This window comes from Crinia signifera, chromosome 19 (genome assembly GCF_055691185.1).
Source record: "Crinia signifera chromosome 19, ASM5569118v1, whole genome shotgun sequence".
In the NCBI taxonomy this organism is placed as follows: domain Eukaryota; kingdom Metazoa; phylum Chordata; class Amphibia; order Anura; family Myobatrachidae; genus Crinia; species Crinia signifera.
The window spans coordinates 22261551-22270048 of NC_139226.1; positions in this window are offsets into that span (position 1 = coordinate 22261551).

Sequence of the window (8498 nt, forward strand, 5' to 3'; positions counted from 1 at the left end):
TTATGGCCACATCTGTTTAGGACTCTAGAACATTTTGGATTCCCCATACAATTCATCTCTATAATTAGAACCATCTACACAGCTCCTAAATCAGCAATATCTTGTAATGGGCTCCTCTCACAATACTTCCAACTAGGTAGGGGCACTCGTCAGGGGTGTCCCCTATCACCATTATTATTCGCAATTAGGACTTCTCCCCTTATACATGGAATAAAAATACATTCACATGAGCTAAAAGTGGCCTTATTCGCAGATGACACCCTAATATTTATATCCAAACCGACTCATTCTATCCCTGCTCTGATTAATCTTATCGATTCGTTTGGAAAGGTCTCGGGATACAGGGTCAACCTTTCAAAGTCGGAAATAATGCTCTTGGGGGGAGTGCAGCCGTCGTCTCTAAAGCATATTGATATCCCATTTTCTTTTACCAAAAGCCACTTCAAATATCTAGGAGTTCAAATTCCTGCAGATTTGTCTAAATTGTACTCCTTAAATTTCTCACAAACTATATCCAATATATCAACGAAACTAACTGCATGGATGGAACTCCCAGTTTCACTATTAGGCCGTCTTGCAATTATAAACTCAATAGCATTTCCAAAAAATTTTTACATTATGCAAATGCTTCCAATAACCCTGACCCCATCGGATATTATCCGACTAGAAGCAATTTTTTCTAAATTTATTTGGAAAGGGAAACGCCCTAGAATCGCCAAAATAAAGATGCAAACCCCTCGAACGCAGGGAGGATTTGGGCTCCCAGATTTAAAATCTTACACCATGGCGGTTTTCTATAGATACATATCCGATTGGATCCTAGGTAAGCATACTTATACCGACCCTGATCTTGACAGTGCAGTACTATATCCCTATGCTCCGGGAGCACTTCTGCAATCAAAACCTTCTGCCATTCCGATGAACATTAAATCAAACCTGTTGTTCCGAGATACTCACGCCATGTGGGTAGCAATGAATAAATGCTTTAATAGAAACCCTAGTATCACCCAATACATTTCGCTTTGGGGAAATCCAAACTTTACACCTTCCATATCAAACCCAGTCTGCAGAGAATGGAGGGGTAAGGGATTGGATACTTCCAATAAGGTTTTCGACCCAGGAGGAAATATCTATACTTTTTCATATTTGTCTCAAAAATATAACCTGCCTCAAACTCATATATTTTTCTACTATCAGGTCCGTCATTTTCTTACATCCTTAAAAATTCCCAAATTAATCTCATCAGGACTTATTACCCCATCCCAGATTACTTCTTTAGACCTGCTTTTTCAATACTTAATAAATAAAAAATATAAAATTAAACTTCTTTATACACTTATTATGAAACAAAAATCTTTTTGCACGCCACAGTGGCAACTACTGCTGGATAAATGGTCAGGTGATATTCCGCAAGTAACCCAACTAGATGATATAATTGGTTTACATATGGTATCTTTAAAAGCATTAAGGTCGGTATATTTGCAAGAGGTCTACCTCCGCACTGTTCACAGGGCTTATATAACCCCGCATAGAAGGAAATACATGGTACAAGATGAAACAGGAAAATGTCTTAAATGTGGCTATGGGGTTGCAGACTTCGCACATTGTATGTGGACCTGTTATAAAATACGCAGATATTGGTGGAAAGTGTTAAATTTTCTTTTTGAAATATTCCAAGTTCGACTCACCATGGAACCAATAGCTCTGATGGGCCTTTCGTTTAAATCATGGCCAATGGAAAATATAAAAGGAACATCTCTATCACTCTTGATCGTAATACTAGCAGTTGCAAAAAAGTGTATTTTAATCAAATGGACTAAAAGAGCTGCTCCACAACTGGCAGATCTCAAGCAAAAGCTCACACAGATTTTATATTTCGACAGAAAGTATGCGAAAATGGATACGCCCAATGGAACTCAAAAATTTTTACAAGGGAAATGTTGATTGTGACTTTGTTTGTTTGCAAATGTATATAGGTATGCTTATGGTACGACTAACATATAATTATATGCCTCTCTTTCTTTCTTTCAAATAAGATGCTAGTATCGGGTTGAATGCTGATGAGCTCCCCTCTCCCTCGCCGAGATAACAGCCATTCTCTTTCTTAGGTGTATATTAACACAATGAAGAAGTTAATGGTAGATTAGCACTTAAGTGGGGAGAGCTGAGCCCACCGGCAAGATAACCTTAACAGAAAGACATCTACAGAATGATGCTCACTACTCCTACCATTCCTCACTCCCCCACCCCTCCTCCTCCCCCATCCTCCCCCATCAATATGCATGTTGTCCTAAGTCTTAGTGTCATTGTCATTGTTTGTTGTCTTATTCGTATCTTTATCCCCCCCCCCTCTATCTTTCTTTAGTAAAATATAAGGATTTATATTGTTACATGTGAATGGAATGATATTGACTCATATCACATAATTATTCCCATGTTTAGTTTACCGGGTGGTAAAACACCATATACGTGTGATGGTGGAACAATCACATGTGACACATATAGAATAAGAAAACCACTCAATTTATCTATTTCTGTTTATTGTAACACTTTGTCAGTAACTACTATTTGTGGATTTTCTCAGTGAATTGTTTGCACAATCCTTTAATAAAAATTATTAAAAAAAAAAAAAGTGTGAATTCACACATATGTTGTGCTTACTCGCCAGTGGGTGTACAAAAATCTTTGTTACTAAGGGCCTTATTCTGGTTCACTCCTTCACGCAAATTCAGGCAAAGTTTTTGTCCTTGAAAAAGCTGCAGGAGCAGCGAAACGCGTTGGTCATCGGTACACTTGGATTGCTGCTACCTCACACCCCATCCAAAGTGTGTCCGCATGTGTTGGGAGAATGAGTAGTGTTGGGAGAACGAGTGGTGCTACAAACAACTCTAAGCACACAGCCCCTGACTGCAGGATCGCTTGAAAGGCACCTACAAACTTTGTGGAGGAACGCCACCTCTCTAACTTGCCTGTACCAAGATCCACCAGTCTCAAGCCCCATCTTGTGGAGGAAACGCCATCATCACCATTTGGTTGGAAAGAAGTACGTTGGAGGGCTACCAAATACTCCCAACACACACCCACCACAGGATTCTAAATATCCTTTTGGGCCCAAAATAGGATTCGGACACACCTGAATGTAAGGTGACTACAACACTAATATGTGCACAAATGAATGCAGCAACCGTTTTTTGTTTTTTTTTTTTCGTTTTTTTTTTACATTTTTTTCTGTTTATTATTTTACATAAACACATACTGTAATATACATGTCTTTTTAAGTCATAATCATATTTTTTAAAAATGTCTATATGAAATACAGTAAATGTCATTATTTTTAAATTAATTGCACACCTGAGTATATGTTTAGCGCAACTTCCTTTTGTGTTTTCTTTTAATGTGTAAGGGAGTGACATCCCTTGTTTTTGTTGCAGCTTGACGAAGCGGTCTTATACAGGCGCCCCTTTTTAGATACCCTGGTATCTGTTACTTCCTTTTACTACTAGACGTGCCCTGATTTGTATTAATTTATAAGAACAGACGCTGTGAGTGACGCTGGCATTTTTAGCGGATATTTTGAGGATCGCTGACAGCAATGTTGGCACTCAGAGGGTTCATGCATTTCCCCTGCACAATAATTCCAATAGGTGCACCCTTGCACCTAAGCAGAACATATTGCACTGCAGAGGCTGCAAATGCAGGATTTTCTTTTTTTTTTTTTTTTTTGCATTTTGTATCTGATGTAGGAATACATTTAATATGATGGGAATTCTATTGCAGAAGGGATGTTGCCCATAGCAACCAATTAAATTCTACTTCTATTTTTATTTAGCACCTTTACACCTTATCCAGGACCTACTGTAGCTGTAAAGTCTCTCAGTGACCAATGCAAACGTGAGTATCCCAGTAACGGTGAGCTTTAGGTATACACATTCAGGGTTACATTTACTAACGCTTCTATAAAGAAAAAGAGGTGATGTTGCCCTTAGCAACCAATCAGATTCTGTCAATCATTTTCTAGGATGTAATAGATAAATTATAGACATAATCTGATTGTTGCTATGGGCAACATCACCTCTTAATTTTTAGATGCCTCTGTATATTTACCCCTCAGTCTCTGCTGTTGTGGAAATGTAACACACAGGGGGACATTTACTAAGATGAGATGTTGCTATGGGCAACCAGTCAGATTCTACTTCCTATTTATTCAGCACCTTCTAGAAGATATTAGATGGTATCTGATTGGTTGCCCATAGCAACATCCCATGTGATATAGAACGCCCATCTTAGCAAACTTGCCCCACAGTAACTTTACCAATGTACTGTAGAACACTGAATTGACACCCGGTGGTTGATTTATTGGAATGGGATAATTGGATAGACGGTATATGTCAATAAGCATTATGTCGACACCACTAGGTTGACATGCACAAAGGTCGACATGACTGAATGTCGACGTGGTTTAGGTCGACAGGTTATTCGGTTTACACAAGCATTATGTTGACATGGGGAAGGTCGACAGTCAAAAGGTCGACATGGGGTTTTTCACCTTTTTTTGTCCCAAATTTCAACACAGTCGTCATGGACACTGAAACGTAGCACCATGTCCCCTCGCATGCTCCTTCCCCATGTCAACCTAATGCTTGTGTTGACCTAATGACCCTGTCAAACCTAACCCATGTCAGCCTTCAGTTACAGTATATCGACCTTCATACTTGTCGACCTTCAGTCATGTCGAACTTCATGCATGCCGACCTACTGGTGTCGATCTAATGCTTGTGACCGTATCCTGATTTATTAAAGCTTCTAAAACAGACCAGTGATCCTAGTAACTCAGATTCTGAATGCAATATAGAAATAATGAACACAACCTGATTGGTTGTTACAGATAACACCATAGGTTGCTTGTCTTAAAAGATTTGGAACCCACCCCCTAGAGTCTCACCATTTGAATACGCCATGCTATTAATGAACTACAGCTACACAAACAGCTAGTAATTTCCATGCATGAAAACAGAAGCATAATACAGGGTTGCCGACCCTCCCGGAATTCCCGGGAGTCTCCCGAAAATCGGGTCCCCCTCCCGGCCCCCCGGAAGGGTGGGTAACCCTCCCGGAATCTGGGGGACCCCCCTGAGCCCCCCGAATCGCGGCATGTAAATGCCGCAATCCGTGGGTCTCAGAGGAGGGGGCGGAGCTAAAATGGCACAATCGTGTCATTTTAGCCCCGCCCCCTCCATGGAGATCAGTCATTTCTTCTATTTCCCGAAATGGGACCGGGGCTTAATGACGTCACAGTCAAGCCCCGCCCCCCGATCGGGTAAGGAAAGTCTCCTCCCGGAGAGGAGCATTTAAAAGTCGGCAACCCTGGCATAATAGTACCTCATGTATCACAGGGTGCGTCCATCTGAATCAGAGCTCCCTGCTGCTGACCTTTCTCCTGACTATAGATGAGGCCACCTGCAGTATATATTAGGACCCACCTGTATAACCCATACTAATGTTCGGTACTTATGTAGTATCTGGGCTGCCGATTTTTTGATTGTATGCCTTAAGTTAAGGCATACAATCAGATGCGATGCGATGCGATATCGCATCGCATCGCATACGACCATGCGATGCGATGCGATGCGATGACCCGATTTTTCCATAGGATTCAATGTTAAAATGGACTGAGTCCATTTTAACATGGAATTCAATGGGAAAAGGGGTCCTTTTCATACCCCTACTATCCAAGTGGGCATGGAGTTGGATATAAACCTGTGGCGAGCGTAGCGAGCCACCGAGCCCGAAGCGTGGCGAGCGAAGCGAGCCCCGCGAGGGGACGGTATTCTGTGTCCCCTCGCGGGGCTCGCTACGCTCGCCACGCTTCGGGCTCGGTGGCTCGCTACGCTCGCCACAGGTTTATATCCAACTCCATGCCCACTTGGATAGTAGGGGTATGAAAAGGACCCCTTTTCCCATTGAATTCCATGTTAAAATGGACTCAGTCCATTTTAACATTGAATCCTATGGAAAAATCGGGTCCATCGCATCGCATCGCATCGCATGCGATATGGTCGGGTGCGATGCGATGCGATGGACCCGATTTCAAAATCGGCAGCCCAGTTACTACATAAGTACCTAATGTTCTTACCTCTCTATCTCCTCACAATCCTTGTAACTTTTATAGCTCTGTTTTCTCCAAAACTTCAGTGATCATAATTGTGTGGTACAGACGGGAGATTCTGTTCTAAGATTTAAATGACGGTTCCAACCATGGGAATTATTATCTATCAAAGAAACAGCTACTGTTGTTCTTACATATTATATCTGTAGATTTGTATCTGGACAGATAGCAGCAGACAGTGAATGAACTTGCTGACCTAAAGTGGCCCACACACGGGGAGATGAGGGAAGATGAGCAATCTGAGTGATGCTAGATCCCCTACACACGGGGATATGAGGGGAGATGAGCAATCTGAGTGATGCTAGATCCCCTACACACAGGGAGATGAGGGGAGATGAGCGTTCTGAGTGATGCTAGATCCCCTACACACAGGGAGATGAGGGGAGATGAGCAATCTGAGTGATGCTAGATCCCCTACACACGGGGAGATGAGCAATGTGAGTGATGCTATATCCCCTACACACGGAGAGATGAGGGAAGATGAGCAATCTCAGTGATGCTAGGTCTCCTACACATGGGGAGATGAGGGGAGATGAGCAATCTGAGTGATGCTAGATCCCCTACACACAGGGAGATGAGAGAAGATAAGCAATCTGAGTGATGCTAGGTCTCCTACACATGGGGAGATGAGGGGAGATGAGCAATCTGAGTGATGCTAGATCCCATACACACAGGGAGATGAGTGGAGATGAGCAATCTGAGTGATGCTAGATCCCCTACACACGGGGAGATGAGTGGAGATGAGTGTTCTGAGTGATGCTAGATCCCCTACACATGGGGAGATGAGGGAAGATGAGCAATCTGAGTATTGCTAGATCTCCTACACATGGGGAGATAAGGGGAGATGAGCAATCTGAGTGATTCTAGATCCCCTACACTCAGAAGGATGAGGGGAGATGAGGGGAGATGAGCAATCTGAGTGATTCTAGATCCCCTACACACGGGGAGATGAGGGGAGATGAGCAATCTGAGTGATTCTAGATCCCCTACACACGGGGAGATGAGGGGAGATAAGCAATCTTAGTGATGCTAGATCCCCTACACACAGGCATATGAGGGAAGATGAGCAATCTGAGTGTTGCTAGATCCCCTACACACAGGGAGATGAGGGAAGATGAGCAATCTGAGTGATGCTAGATCCCCTACACACAGGCATATGAGGGAAGATGAGCAATCTGAGTGATGCTAGATCCCCTACACACGGGGAGATGAGCAATCTGAGTGATTCTAGATCCCCTACACACGGGGAGATGAGGGGAGATGAGCAATCTGAGTGATGCTAGATCCCCTACACACGGGGAGATGAGGGGAGATGAGCAATCTGAGTGATGCTAGATCCCCTACACACAGGCATATTAGGGAAGATGAGCAATCTGAGTGATGCTAGATCCCCTACACACAGGGAGATGAGGGGAGATGAGCAATCTGAGTGATGCTAGATCTCTTACACACGGGCATATGAGGGAAGATGAGCAATCTGAGTGATGCTTGATCCCCTACACACGGGGAGATAAGGGGAGATGAGCAATCTGAGTGATGCTAGATCCCCTACACACAGAGCGATGTAGGGTGGGGATCACTAGGACCTGTACTGCGAGGGTGGGGATCACTAGGACCTGTACTGCTAATAATTCACTATATGCTAGGCTGCAGAGCCGGCCCTAGCCTAAATGACGCCCTAGGCAAGATTTTGGCTGGTGCCCCCTAGCACCGCCACTAGTTCCGCCTCTGACCCTGCTCCCCTTTCCCAGCACCATCAACCCTCATCATAGCAGACATCATTTTGGTGCTCCTACCTGCAATATTTAAATAGAAACAGTGCACACATTCAGTGCACAGCCCAAACAAGGGTGTGTTCTTGCTGGGAAGGGGCATGGCCACCCAATAGTACCCCCAATTCAAATTATGCCACACAGTAGTGCAACTTTATTCACATTATATCATGCAATGGTGTCCCTTATTCACGTTACATCACACAGTAGTATCGCTTTACCTTATGTACATTACTCCTCACATTATTCACATTATACCCTTAGAAAAAAATCCTGAGAAAATATTGTATTTTAAGCACCTCCATGGCCACACTGCAACCCAGCACAAAGCAGTGTGTGCTGGGCAGAGGAGAAGAGCTGCTTTCAATGAATACACTATTTCATATGCAGTTACAGCCTCACTCACACACAGAATATAGGCATGCTGCATATCATTTTAATCAGCAGTAGCTGCTGATGCCCCTAGGCATTCCAAATGCCCTAGGCAATTGCCTAGTTTGCCTATGCCTAAGTCCGGCTCTGCTAGGCTGTGAGGCCTTCTGGCTGTGTAGTCTTCTAGA